This window comes from Eubalaena glacialis, chromosome 10, assembly GCF_028564815.1.
Source record: "Eubalaena glacialis isolate mEubGla1 chromosome 10, mEubGla1.1.hap2.+ XY, whole genome shotgun sequence".
Lineage (NCBI taxonomy): Eukaryota > Metazoa > Chordata > Mammalia > Artiodactyla > Balaenidae > Eubalaena > Eubalaena glacialis.
In genome coordinates this window covers 87,537,744-87,550,837 of record NC_083725.1, presented here as the reverse complement: position 1 = coordinate 87,550,837, position 13,094 = coordinate 87,537,744, and the positions used below count along the sequence as shown (strand labels likewise).

Here is a 13,094-nt window from a genome sequence, read left to right as displayed (position 1 = left end):
CCCTCAGAATGGGAGAAAATATTTGCAAATGAAGCAAGTGACAAAGGATTAATCTCCAAAATATACAAGCAGCTCATGCAGCTCAATATCAAAAAAACAAACAACCCAATCCAAAAATGGGCAGAAGACCTAAATAGATATTTCTCCAAAGAAGATATACAGATTGCCAAAAAACACATGAAAGGATGCTCAACATCACTAATCATTAGAGAAATGCAAAACAAAACTACAATGAGGTATCACCTCACACCAGTCAGAATGGCAATCATCAAAAAATCTGCAAACAATAAATGCTGGACAGGGTGTGGAGAAAAGGGAACCCTCTTGCACTGTTGGTGGGAATGCAATTGATACAGCCACAATGGAGAACAGTATGGAGTTTCCTTAAAAAACTAAAAATAGAACTACCATATGACCCAGCAATCCCACTACTGGGCATATATCCTGAGAAAACCATAATTCAAAGAGTCATGTACTGCAATGTTCATTGCAGCTCTATTTACAATAGCCAGGACATGGAAGCAACCTAAGTGTCCATCAACAGATGAATGGATAAAGATGTGGCACATATATACAATGGAATATTACTCAGTCATAAAAAGAAACAAAAGTGAGTTATTTGTAGTGAGGTGGATGGACCTAGAGTCTGTCATACAGAGTGAAGTAAGTCAGAAAGAGAAAAACAAATACCGTATGCTAACACATATGTATGGAATCTGAAGAAAAAAAAATGGTTCTGAAGAACCTAGGGGCAGGACAGGAATAAAGACGCAGACGTAGAGAATGGACTTGAGGACACGAGGAGGGGGATGGGTAAGCTGGGACGAAGTGAGAGCGTGGCATGGACATATTGAAATGAAAGACCAATTCCTAAAAAACATTTTATTATTTTTCTCTTATTTTTCTTCCTCTGCCTATTTTTTTTTTCTTGGAGCAGTGCTAAAAATAGTAAAATGAAAAATGCACTAATCTTTATATATTCTAATCTCATCAGTATTTATGTATGCTTAATATCTTTCTCTTCTTAAAATCACAACCTATGTCTTCAAGACCTGGACTAGAAAAACTCAGCTTTCTGTAGCTATCACCAGCATATACCCGCTGCCCTGTAAGCACCTCTCCACTGCTCTGATCACTATCGTATGTAACCATTACACAACTCCCCTTATCATTACACTGGTGTTACATTGATTAAAAGAAGCAAGTATGAGCAGTAGTATCATTGAATTTCTAAATGTTAAATATATATAAGTTAGAAATGAAGATATGCATTACTAAATTAAGAAACAGACCAGGAAAAGTTGCTCAATGGGGGTGTATGAAGGGAAGAAAAAGTTTGGCATGTGAAATGCTACTCAGAAAACACAGGACAGAGAGAAAATACCTGAAAAGAAAGAAGAGATGAGATCACAGAATCGGTACTTATATTGCTCTTTATGGTTTACATACCATTTTCACAATATTATCTTATTTAATCTCCACAACAGTTCTATAAAGAAGCTGATTTCATTCTTATTTTACAGATGAAGGAACATGTTAGGGATATACGCAAAATCTGAATGCAGCCTCAACTTTAGATTTCAGCGCAACTTTAGATTCCATGGGCAGCGCAGAATGACTCTTTTAGCACGCATGCAGTTAAAACTCACCCTGGCAACACATTCTACAGGTCCCTGTAGTCCACAATGACTAAAAATTAAATTGAGCTTCAGGAGCTTACAATAAATGAATAATCACAGAGAAATAAATGGAGAAAATTTGATTCCAGGCAGATCGTAATAAGTGCTCTGATGGAGTTACAAACATACTGGAGGAGAAAGAAAGGCATATAAAAACCCTGGGTGTATCTGGGAGGCATCTTGGAGAGTGTGAAATTTGAGTGGGCTTCAAAAAAAATTTTTTATTAGGTTTACATGGTGGCAAAGAATATTCTAGGCAGAAGGGAGCAGCTTGAGCAAAGAGCTAGAGACAGGAAAAGGAATGAGGGTTGCGGAGGATAGCTTATAAGTCAATAAGACTAAAACATCAGGTGCATGGGGAAAGTAATCAGAGATGATTAGAAAGGTACAGAAAGAACAAAATCTGAAGAGTTTTTAAAGTAAGGCTGAGGTTTTGAATTTAGCTTTTTTGCGCAGCGCCTGCCCTAGGCTAACTTTTCTTTTTATTTTAACCCAGAAGAGACAACATAACTATGGGAAAAAGAGGAAGAAGTTATCGATTCATTAAAGATGTTCACATCTTCTCAAATGGCTATGTTTTTGAGTGCAGCTTCCCAAGACTTGAAATGTCATGATAAAGGATTTGGACAAGCATGTTCACAATATTGCAAAATCTAAATTACTCCAGTGCAAAATTCTTTTGGGAAAATACAATGTGCAGAGAGAGGATTTAAAATACCCTTCAGAGAATGACAAGCTAAAATGAAATCCTAAAAAGAAGGCTTCTCCCAGTTGAAAGGGAAGGGAAGGGAAGGGAACACTCCATCTACAGAAAAAATTAAATGCAGGTACCAGCTACTTAATAAATGATGGTTGAGCAATAAACATTATGAATAATTTAGAACCCAAATAATTTGCAGCTGAAGGATGCATTCCCCCACCCTCATCACCCCACCAAACACTGCACTTTAGAATAGCCTTGAAAATGGCAGCTGTGAATATGATAAACAAAGAGAAAATTAAAATAGAAAAAAATTTACTAAATGCTTTCATCCAATTGCATACTTCTTTATTGAAAGAACTTGTCAGTAAATAGGAAAGAAGTAAACCTGGGGAAAAAATCTTGAATCTTTAAATTATAATTTGAGTTATCTACTCTGTTGTTATTTGTCCAAAAAACACATGTAATACCTACTAAATACAAGGTATATACTTTTCTAAGTATTTAACAAGTTGCAACTCATTTAATTGTTATAACAATCTTAAGAGGTAGGTACAGTTATTATCACCATTTCTCTAATGAGAAAACTAAGGTACATCATTAACTTGCAGAAAGTTACATATATTATCAGGGGACAGAAACTGTGGGTCCATGTGCATAACAACTAGACGATGCTCTCTTCTTTTTCTTTGCAGATTGTTTTCCAAGAGGTAGCAAAAATGTTATTACTCACTTACATAAAAAAGATTTATTAGCCTTTATTTTAATAGCAGGCATTTTCTAGCTGCTTGGGATGTAGTGATGAACTAAAGATAGGTAATGACTCTGCCTTTCTGGACCTCACCTTCTGTTAGACAAGGCAGGGAATGCATAATTAAACCATTAAATAAGCAAGACTATTTCAAAGAATAGGAATCATGAAGAAGATAATGGGTTATTTGAAGGGAGTAGCTGGAGGTGGACCAAAATTTATAAAAATATGCAAAACTGGCTTTGTGGATGGGAGACTCAACTGTCCCTTCACCAGATAAAATTTATTTGCATATCTCCAGACAAGAATCATTTCATTTATTATTTCAGTTATCTACAACTTACATAGTTGCACAACAGCTCAAAGACAATGAAAGACCAATTCCTATAAAGTCAAATAACCCAGAAGGCTGTGCTAAAGATGAGACATAGTTTTCCACTGATTACACCCAGTAATCTTGGTCTATTTGTTTTCAAAACCTTTCACAATTTTTCCTAACACTATATGTGCCATAGATAGTTGGTGTCATATAAGTTATATTTTAATGACTTAGAAATGTATACCTCAAGTCAACAGTTTTTCTGTATTCTGACTCATTTACTACCTACAAGACATCTCTACAATGTCTAAAAGGCATCTCGAACTTAACATACAAGAATTCACTGATTTTCTTCACTGAACTTATTTCTTCTTTACTTTTCACTAACACAGTAAATGACATCACTATCCAACCAATGACTCAAACCCAGAAACCTCAGGCGTCATACTAGGCTCTTTATTCCATCAGACTCCACATGAAATCCACCGTGCTCTTCCTCCAAACTGCATTTTGATTCATTTACTCTTGCCCCTCTCCATTGTCACCATCTGTGTTCAAACCATTTTTATCTCTTAGTTGACAACTTTAATAACCTTGAAAGTCTTCTCCCTTTTTCTATTCTTCTCCCTCTCCCTTCCATTCTCCTGACAGCAAGCAGGCAGAACATCCTTCATAAATGTGAATCAGATAATATTATCATGAGGCTTAGAATCCTTTGGTGCATTTCCACAGAATAAAGAACAAATCACTCACCATGGGTCTGTAAGGCTCTTTATGAACTGCCCATCTTTCTCTTCAATGGCATCTAGTACTCTGATGGCATTTAATATATATAGTACAGACACTTGGATTCTCCAGCTCCTCAAATATAACATGGTTCCTATCTAAAGAACTTTTCACTTTCCATTCACTGTGTCTGTCCTGGTCTTTCCTGGCTCTTCCCAGAGCTGGATTCTTCTTGAACTTCAGATTTCAGCTTTAATATCCCCTTCTCAGAGATGTCTTCCCCTAACTCCCTGTCAGAAAGAGGTCGTCCCTTCTCCTTATTTTGCTATATTATCTTGTTAAATTTCTTCAGAGGATTTACATCAAACTTATTTTACTTGGTTATTGATTTATTTTCTGTGTCCCCAGAAAAGAAAAGTCTAGGAGGGCAGATGTCCTGATTTTCTTATTCTTGCACATATTGATGTTTAATAAACATGTGTTGACTAATATTTCGATGAGTATTTCCCAAAGCATATTTCATGAAATAATAGAATGTCAATGATTGACACAAAAATATTATTTCATTAACATCACTAAAATTAGTAAATGTTGAGAAAATACTTTTCCAAAATTTTCCATGTATTTTTTTCTCACCTGGCACATATATAAATTAAAAAAACTTTTCAATAATATTATTTGATTGTAATACCTTTAAAAAGATATTATATGAACAAAGAATATGAGGTTTTTTTACCCTTGATATAAAGTAATCTATCATCCTGGATTTGTTGATGGGTCTTTGAACTTTACAGTAGGGAAGGAAAGAACTGATAAGTTCTTCGCATCCAGATTTACACATCTGTAATAGATTGATTGCCAATGAGAGGGAAGAAAGAAGAAGATTTCTCGAAATTTCAACCATAATCTTTCCTAATTCATTACATTGCAAACACTGTACAAACATATTGACTAGGCCTTTACCGAAAATGTTAAGAGAAAGAAACATCTGGGTGGCTATGCATGAATACCCCAGCCTCATTTAGGTCAGTTACTTAATTGATTAATTTTATAAATATTCACTGTACATCTCCTCCTGGTACTGGGGATTCAGCAGGGGGAAAAAAAAAACAAGGCTTTGCCTCTCTTAGAATTTATAATATCATGAGGAAGACAGACATTAATAAACAGCAATTGAGCAAATAAGCCCATAATTACAGATCTGATCATTGCTATGAAAAAGAACAGTACAGGTTAAACACACAGTAGGGGCAGCTAATTTAGATTTGGAGTTCAGTGTAGGCTTCTCTTAGGAAGGGACATTTGAAAGGTTCAATGAATGTAATTTGATATTAAGTAATTTCTTTTTCTGTAAAAGACTGGCCATTATTACCTATAATTTGGTTAAAAGTGACATGTAAATATATAGAGATAAATATATAAATGCATTTGGTCCTGAATTTCTCCTTCACATTGTTATTCAAAAGAATGACAACTTAAGAAAGAATGAGAATGAGCTCTGTTCAGTATTATCTTACTATCTTCCACAGAAATATTCCCATTAACATGTTTATTAATTTATCTTTTTTTAAGTAGAAGTCACAGAGCTTTTTTTCTTTTAACATCTTTATTGGAGTATAATTGCTTTACAATGGTGTGTTAGTTTCTGCTTTATAACAAAGTGAATCAGCTATACATATACATATATCCCCATATCTCTTCCCTCTTGCATCTCCCTCTCTTCCACCCTCGCTATCCCACCCCTCTAGGTGGTCACAAAGCACCGGGCTGATCTCCCTGTGCTATACGGCTGCTTCCCACTAGGTATCAGAGCTTTTTAAAGAACATAAAATTAATATTGATTTTGGCATTTGCCATGTAAGTTAGTTTCAGTTTTTGCTATCAGATCTTAAATTAATGAGATTTCAAACTTTGTAAACAGGATAAGAGCGTGTCAATGAGGCTGATAATTTATAGTTAATAGGCTTTGCCTTTATGCATTAAAAAAAGGAAGTTAAATTTAGAATGGAAATTAATAACCCTTTGTTCTAGGGAAGAGAAAAAAATTTTGTTTTGAAGGTTCAAAGACTTTTTTTTGAATCGTAAAATGTGTCACATTCACCTCCATTTTTAAAAACCTTTTGAAAATACGTAATGAATCCTAGACAATCTTTCAGATAAGTGGTGATTATGTAAGCTATTGAAATTTTTAGACAGATGCATCTGTCAGCCTAGCCTTGGTTTTCAACCTTTAATAAAATCAGAAAATCCCCTTACTGTAAAAATTAATACTGAGTATTTCTAGTTGTTTTCTGTCTAGTTGAGGAATTACAGGAGTTATTCTAATTCAATTTAGACATGAATTGGCAAATGTGACTGCAGTACCTATACACAAGATCCTTTAAATACTGATATACTTACATACTAGTCCATACAAGTAATAATAGATGATAAAACTAATACATAGGTTTTTGATGTAAGTTTCCAGATTTACTTTAATGACACTTTATGGAGTGTTTACTATGTATTTGCGGCATTGTGAACCCCACAAATCGGGAAATCACACAGTTCCTAGACTCTGTTTAGTGGCAAATTACTCTCACTTTGAAAATACTGACCACCAACTGTGTGCCATGGCCCTTGACAGGCACAGGCACAGATGTCAAGGTGAAAACAGCATGGATGGTGGCACCAAAGAGCTTACAATATATAAAGGAAATTAGGATATTATAATAAAGGTTAGGTGACTATTGTAAACATAAAATAACATCCTCTAAGTAAAAGTAAAAATAAGATAAATCCCCTAAGAACAGAACATAGTCAATGGACCTGGTGTGGCTAACAGAGATGCAAAATAAAATGGAGGCAGGCAGTCATGACAGACCTGGGATTCAGTCACATAGTCTGTATTCTTAGAAAAAGCACAAACAAAAACTATAGAACTGTTGATCCTGCTAAAGGGTCCTGTCTGAAAAACCGCTGTAGAGAAGCTTTGATGACAGCCACTCATCGAAAACGTGTGGTCAGACTGCAAGGGCCACCTAGTCCCTTGCAGGGACTGAATAATAACTGAAATTATTGCTTCTTTCTTATTTATATCTTGCCTCATTTAAATGTGACTTTACATATGATATGTATGATAAAAAAGAAAAAGAAAACAAAGGAATTTACATTGTAGAAAAGTAATATGGAGAGCACAGAGATTTTTAGTATGGTGAAACTACTCTATATAATACCATAAAGGTAGATATATATCACTATACATTTGTCCAAACGCATAGAATGTACAACACCAAGAGTGAACCCTAATGTAAACTATGGACTTTTGCTGATAATGGCATGCTAATGTAGGTTCATTGCTTGTAACAAATGTAGCATTGGGTGAGAGATTTTGGTAATGGGGGAGGTTGTATGTGTGTGGAAGAAGAGAGCACATGGGAAATCTTTTATCTTCTGCTCAATTTTGCTGTGACCCTAAAACTTCTCTTAAAAAATGTATTTAAAAATTGAGAAAAAAAAAGTAAGCTGAAGAAAAATAAAATTTCAAGTATACTCCTCAAATACATTCCATAAAGCCCCATGTAGTTTCTAGGAGTGAGCCAAAAATGTGACTTTTGACAAGTGCAAAGAGGAAATTAATATCAATGCCTCAGTGTTAGATAAGACCGGGAAGTTTTCCGAATAATGAAGCCTGAGAAAAATGCCCCTTTCTCTCGTTAAAAGAAGGCATCATGTTTTGTAGTGGAATACAATACAATAAATATAATAGTGATGCTCCTAAAGTTATTTCTGACTTATGAACAATCCAGCTAGTGTAATTTTAGGAAGCACCAGAATAGTGATTTCTGCATGTGCAGCTTTTTGAAGATCTGAATGTTTCAGAGATAAAATTTAGACCATTTGGAAGGTGTGCTTCTCAAATTGTGTTAAGAAGACACCTGAAGATGTGGAAGTGTGCAGGGGTATTCAAAATCACATTTTCCTCAATGTTGAACCATTTTAAACATTAATTTTACATTAAAAGAAACATGGCTATAATGGAGCAGCATAACCTTTCCTCCCCACAAAAAAGGGAAGAAAAATCATTAGACTTTAAATAAATTTCACTCCCTCTTCACAGCAGGTTATTTGGCTTTGCTCTTCGTTTTCTTATGAATACCAGTTTACTCTTATGCCATTGGTATGACTTTGGTAAAAACATTTGAAATCATAATTCGAAAGCAAGGGTATGAGACTATATGCTTGAGATAATGTTTGTGATGTCTTTCGGGGGGCTACAAACTTCGGCCTGGCCACACCCTCCATTTTCCCTCCAAAGTCCATCATCCGCTGCTAGCAGCAAGATTTCCATTGAAGTTAACAATGAAGAGACTAGAGATAGATAAAGCAGACATAGTGGAGAAAGCTTTGAAAGACAGTATGCAGATTAGGAACATGGGCTTTGGAGCCAGGAAATCCTTATTGAAACCTGGTGATGCTACATATTTGTTCAATCAAGTTACTTTACCTCTGTGAGCCTTAGTATTTTCATTTGCAAATAAGGATAACAATAATATCTACCTCACTGGTTATACTGAGGATTATATGATATGATATTGCACTGTCCCATAGGCCAGCCACTACCCACTTGTGGTTATTGAGAACTTAAAATGTGGCCAGTACGACTCGAGATGTGCTATAATTGTAAAATACACCCTGGATTTTCAAGATTTAGTTTGAAAAAAGAATACAAAATATTGTGTTAATAATTTTCTATATAGTTTATATTTTTTCATGTTGTAATTATATTTTGGATATAATGGTTTAAATAATATTATTAAAATTAATATCACCTATTTCTTTTTACTTTTTAATATTTTTATTTTTTTTAATATCCTTTCTGAAAAGTGGCCAGGCTTGCTTTCATTATTCCAATTTACAGGTGAGAAAACTTAAGTTCAGAGAAACTAAGACATTCAAAATTCCACACAAGTAGGGGCAAAACATAGAAACAAATGCCATTCCTCTGTGTTTTTTATCACTTAACTGTGCTACCTCTAAAAATCAGCATCACTGCATGATAATAGTAATAATAACAACATCATCATCTTCATTTACCAAGTGCTCTTCATAAGCCTGATACTGTTTTAAGTGCTTTAAATGGATTAGCTAATCTGATACCCCTACTATTGAAATAGATCCAATTATGATCTCACGTTTTACAAATTGGGAAAGCCAGGTGCAATGCCGCCTGTATGTACTGGCTTCCTGTACTCTGATCTCACCCACAGACTTTGACTTAAATTAAGGAGCAAATTAAGGACCTTGAAATTTGTTTAATCTTCAGTCCTTAAAGTCAGAACATCTCTGCACCTCCAAAGCACATGCTGAATTTTACTTTATAATCCTGGATTGTTAACCATTACTCGTGAGCATCTTTTTGCATTTTATCAATGACTTAAACATTAAATCTGTAGTGTGTATATATCATAGTGGTTCAAAGTGCAAGGTCTCAAGCCAGCCTGCTAGGTTCAATTCCTGTATCTAAAGCTTCTTACTGTGAATTTGGACAAGTTACTAATCTCTTCAAGTCATAGGTGTTTTCATCTTTAAAATATAAAATGATAGAAAGTAAAGGAAGGCAGCTAAACAGTCTCCTATTTCAAAAATTGCCATGTATCACTGTTTCACCAAAGGTTTATTTTTCAAAGGTGCCAGTGAAAATATAAAAACTAAAGTCCTTCTGAAATGCATGATTTTAATGGATTTTTTTAATCACTTTATGTTTTGTATAGTGAACTGAAGATAGGAGTAATGAACAGCATACCATTGTTTAATCAATATCTATTGCTCGAATCATAGATTGATATGGATATGGTGTGTGTGATTGGTGATTGTTACTGTGTTGTCCTGTTTCTTAAATTTAAATATAATTGAGAAAACCTTTATATAAGTTATAATTTAGGAGATGAAATTATATGTATATAAAAACTGGCAGGGGCTTCCCTCGTGGCGCAGTGGTTAAGAATCTGCCTGCCAATGCAGGGGACACGGGTTCAAGCCCTGGTCTGGGAAGATCCCACATGCCACGGAGCAACTGGGCCCGTGAGCCACAGCTACTGAGCCTGCGCGTCTGGAGCCTGTGCCCCGCAACGGGAGAGGCCGCGACAGTGAGAGGCCCGCGCACCGCGATGAAGAGTGGCCCCCGCTCACCGCAACTGGAGAAAGCCCTCGCACAGAAACGAAGACCCAACACAGCCATAAATAAATAAATTAAAAAAAAAAAAAACCTGGCATTATACCTTTATTGCATCTTTTTTTTTTTTGTATAAGAAACATAATGACACCATTTTTACTGCAAGCATCTTTTTTTTTTTTTCCCCCAGGAACATAAACTATTTAAGCATGGGAATTGCCCACATTGATTGAGAGCGCTGTGTACTTACTTTGTAATAGCTAAGTCTGGGTCAATAAGCTTACAATTTCTCTAAGGAAATGATATAAGGTTGTAGAATAAATGTAGACAGCTCTCTCTAAACATATGAAGTTTTAAGCATTATCTTTGGCAGCCATGAAATAAATATCATTCAATTCCAGTTGGATGGTATCTCCCCCAAACTCTATTTGCAACACTCTCTTAGTACTTTATCCCTCACACTGTTAGAAAAGTAATGAAGATCGTGTATTTTTAAATTAATAAATAACCCTGAACCTCTTAGTTTCTAAGTTCTGTTCACAGAATGAAATAAACACTAACCATTTCTTTGATTCATTGCTACAAATTTTATCTCTCTGGATTTGGCAATTTAATTCTCTATGCCCCGGTAGCTACTCAAGCATATAAATTGTATATGTAAAATCCAAATACTCTTCAACCTAAGACTATTAAAATAACAGAGAGGACATATTTCACATTCAAACATGATAACACATGATAACACTTATTTGACCTATTTTTTTCTAATCCTAAAAATGCTAACATCACATTACTGAATAGTTTATATATTTGTTCAATCAGCAGATGTTTTTGAAGTGTTTGTTTACTCTTTTATGAGGTACTGTGAGACTCTGCTGTTAGAAAGATGTCTAAGAAATAGTACCTGCCCTCAACTAACTGGAATATACTTAAATCAATGTCAATATTTTCCATTGCGAATAGAGAAAAACGAGTATGTAAGTGAACCCAGGTGAGGGTGAATGGAGGACAGGGACTAAGAAAAGATTCACCAAGGAGCAATATTTAAACTGCCTCTTCAATGAAAACTGGCCTGATGGACAAGGCAGAATAGGTTTTGAGGCCTGGGGCAGTCAGTCTATGCAGAGAAAATCACTCACAGAGGGAAATGCAAACATAGAAAGATAAGAAACAATGATTTGTTTAAGAAACTGTCAATAGTTACATAAACTATGTTCTAGGTACATGTTACAAGGGAAGAGACAGGGTTGGAAAAAAGATGGGGCTCAAGAGAAAATTAGGGGTTTATTCATGAAGCAGAAATAGTCCTCTCTTCAGTATTTGTGAAACATGAGGGAAGAATATAAATGAAAATTTACAGGTCATGTGTTACAAGCCTACCTAGCTCCTGAAAACAGGTCACCACTGGGCAAGAAATTCTAAAGCGAGATCTGAAAGCTGGGAGACGCAGAACCAAGGACTACATATCTCCCTGGCTCCAAAGACTGGTGTAGCTAGGGAGGGCCATATGGTACTCCCTAAAGCCCAGTGACATGGGCATGGGTGCCGCTTGCTTGAATCTGAGACTGGCAGCCTTATGAGCTCTGCATAAGAGTTTGGACTATAAAGATGTTAAAAAAAAAAAAAAAAAAGAGTTTGGACTTTTTCTGCAGCCTAAAGAGAGGCACTGAAGTCCTTTCAGTAGTGAATCTCTTAGATAACAGTTTTGTTGTTTGCATATCTACAAATTAGTGAAGGTCACAGATAGGAAAATTTTCTTTTCAGGGTAAAGTAATGCTATATAGATATTGTAACCTTCTTTGAAAGGACTCATTTATTAAGGCGCTGTACAATAGATATAATTAAAACTGCCAAACTACATAAAGTATACATTGCTATTTATCACGTGTAATGCTTTATTATTTAAAAACCCCTCAAAAACTATGCCACACTGTGGATTTAGTCTTGATAATGGTCACTCTGAGCACTGAGAGTAATCGACTTCCCACAAAGGAGATTCGTAAATGTCTAGGCTGAGCCTCATAGACTGCGGAGTAGGTATGGGAGAAAAGAAAGAGACCCCATTCAAAAGATGCAGACTTGGGAAGTGAATCCAGGTAACCTGGTTTTCAAACAGCCCAACCCTATTTTTCTGCATTTATTTTTTAAGTCCACAGAGCCCGTCCACAAATCCTCTAGTAATTCTTTGCTTTACAATTGTTCGCGCACACAATGACTCGTTCAATTTATAAATATAAGAATGGTGTTGAAACATAGTAGAGTTTAAATTTCAAAAAAGAAAATGTCACACACTGGAGTGGGTGTTGTGGTGTGCCACCCAGATCCCCAGGTGGCTGGTGGCTGAGTCCCTCTCTGGGAATCACCCTTTTCAGAAGAGAACTGCCTTTGCCAGGGTTTCACCTCCTTCCCAGGGCAAGTCAACATGCTATTAGTCAACGCACATCCCCTTCTAAAGGTCCATCCTCCTTGCCCCAGTGCATGCCCACCATGCAGGGACAGAGCTGATCATGTCACAGTTCACTCCCTGCCGTTGCTAAGTCTGTTACAGCATGCAGGTAGCTAGATATGAGCAGAGAAAGGGGGACAGGGGCCACACAGCAGGAAACCACATAGCTTGGAAACAGCAGGGGTCCTTGGGCAGACAAAGAAAAGCAGGAACCTCCAGACTGACAGGAAACCACGCATTTTGGGATAAGTGTCCTGGAGGCCAACAAAGAAAGTTGGGAAAAGGCAGGAATCTCCGGCATCCAAATGTAACCTTCTGT

At 36.0% G+C, this 13,094-nt stretch overlaps 1 long non-coding RNA gene across 1 annotated transcript in view; it reads right to left on the bottom strand.

Moving 5' to 3' along the window:
- LOC133100086 (uncharacterized) overlaps positions 1 to 13,094 on the bottom strand; it is a 208,726-nt gene that overhangs the window by 194,459 nt on the left and 1,173 nt on the right. The gene's annotated exons all lie outside the window — the stretch shown is intronic.